We start from the raw sequence: 2,500 nt of genomic DNA, 5'->3' as shown, positions 1-2,500 counted from the left end.
TTTGAAATTGTTTTGAAAAGGTTCTTTAAATCTAGTGGGTTTGCAACTCATAAGAGCGTCACTTTCAACGTCCCCGGCATTGGATTGAGTTTCTAAAAACAACCGTGCACACCGAGGTTAAACTTTACCGGCTCCACTCCGACTCGCCGCTCGCCCACTAGTCCGAAGGCAACAAAACATTTGTTTTTCATTTTGATGAAAATTTCTGTTTTTAAATCTTGTTGGTTTGAAATTGTTTTGAAAAGGTTCTTTAAATCTTGCGGGTTTGCAACTCATAAGAGCGTCACTTTCAACGTCCCCGGCATTGGATTGAGTTTCTAAAAACAACCGTGCACACCGAGGTTAAACTTTACCGGCTCCACTCCGACTCGCCGCTCGCCCACAAATCCGAAGGCAACAAAACATTTGTTTTTAATTTTGATGAAATTTTTTGAAAACATTGGCTTGGCAAGCCCCAATCCGCGACTATCCACCCACCGCCACCCCACACGGGTGGTTGTTGTTGAGAAATGAGGTTGTGGTCGACATGCCCGTGCATTTGAGAAGGAGTTCCTAGCACTCCATGCTCTCCCATGCCAAAAAAAAGCCTAGACAACCCCATTTCGCAACTTTCCACGCCTTTTTTTTCCTCCCTCACCCATGGCGGCGGCGTGGTGGCGGCGGCCGGATTCCGGCCACCACCGCCATGGGTGGCAGCCCCCCGACCCCGACACCAAACCCATAATACCGAGGCAACATATCGAGGCAACATGACATGGGTGTGGCGTGGGGGAAGGGGGCTGCAGCTAGGAAGGCATGGGCTGCCATGCATATGCAGGCAACACACACCCCCCTATATAGCATTTTATGCATTTAGCCCTTTGACAGGAAGAGACATCACCTATGCGCGAGGAGTCATAATGGGCTCTAAATAATTCAATACAAGGTATTTGGACGTGATTTTTTGCAGGGATACTAAGAAACATGCAATCTATGATGGGAAAAAGTTTCATAAATTTTTGAAGTCGGGAAGTATTTTTTATTATTTTTAGAAGTCGTAAAATTGAAAAAATCATTAAAACAAATCCGGGAGGAATTTTTTAGTTTTGTAAGTTGGAGAAGGTCCTAAAAATCATAGACTACTTATGGGGAGCTTATTGTGCGAGGAAATTTCAATAAAAACGGGGTTTGACAAGATTTGAAAAATTCTGTCGACATTTGAAAAAACCTGGAACCATGCTGCCGGCATGCTGCGCACATGCTGCGCGCAGGCTGCGCGCATGCTGCGCGCAGACTGCGCGCAGACTGCGCGCATGCCATGGCAGGACAAGTTTCGCTAGCCTCACTGTCGACAGATGCGCAAGCTGCGCGCACAGGCTGCGCGCATGCTGCGCACAGGCTGCGCGCATGCTGCGCACAGACTGCGCGCACGCTGCGCGCATGCCATGGCAGGACAAGTTTCGCTAGCCTCACTGTCGACAGATGCGCAAGCTGCACGCAAGCTCCGCGCACGCTGCGCACAGCCTGCGCGCATGTTGTGCGCAGGCTGCGCGCAGGCGCCGCGCATGCCATGGCAGGACAAGTTTCGCTAGCCTCACTGTCGACAGATGCGCAAGCTGCGCGCACAGGCTGCGCGCACGCCATGGCAGGACAACTTTCGCTAGCCTCACTGTCGACAGAATCAGCACGCTGCGCGCAAGCTGCGCGCGCGCATGGCAGGACAAGTTTCGAAAAATTCTGTCGACAGGCTGCCGGCATGGTGCGCGCACGCTGCCGGCATGCTGTGCGCACGCTGCCGACATGCTGTGCGCACGCTGCGCACAGGCTGCCGGCATGCTGCGCGCAGCCCATGGCAGGACAAGGTCCGAAAAAATCTGTCGACATTTTTACGCCGTGGTAGGCTTCCGCTTCGCGTCACTTTGTCGACATTCAAGCCTACCATTTGTATTGAATTTTTCAAACCTTGTCAAACCCCATTATTCAAATGTCGAAAAATTTTGTCGACATTTTTACGCCATGATAGGCTTCCGCTTCGCGTCACTTTGTCGGAATGCATCGCATGGCGAGGCAAGGCCACGGCATGCCAAGGCGAAGGCAACGCATGGCTTGAATGGCTTGGTCAAGGCCACATCATGGGCACGGCATGCCAAGGCAAGGCGAGGCAAGCCATCCTTAGCCTCGCCTACACTCACTTTCTCGGAATGCATTGGATGATGAGCAATTCCAAGGTAAGGCAACGCATGGCTTGAATGGCTTGGTGTAGGCCACAACTTGGGCATGGCATGCCAATGCAAGGCAAGGCAAGGCAAGCCATCCTTAGCCTCGCCTACACTCACTTTCTCGGAATGCATTGGATGATGAGCAATTCCAAGGTAAGGCAACGCATGGCTTGAATGGCTTGGTGTAGGCCACAACTTGGGCATGGCATGCCAATGCAAGGCAAGGCAAGCCACGCCATCCGAAGCCTCCAATAACCTCACTTTCTCGGAATGCCTTGAATGGGCACGGCATGTGAGGGCAA

Source organism: Prunus avium, unplaced genomic scaffold (assembly GCF_965620075.1).
Source record: "Prunus avium unplaced genomic scaffold, drPruAviu1.hap1.1 HAP1_SCAFFOLD_154, whole genome shotgun sequence".
NCBI classification, from domain to species: Eukaryota; Viridiplantae; Streptophyta; class Magnoliopsida; order Rosales; family Rosaceae; genus Prunus; species Prunus avium.
Note: the sequence above shows the minus strand (reverse complement) of the source record.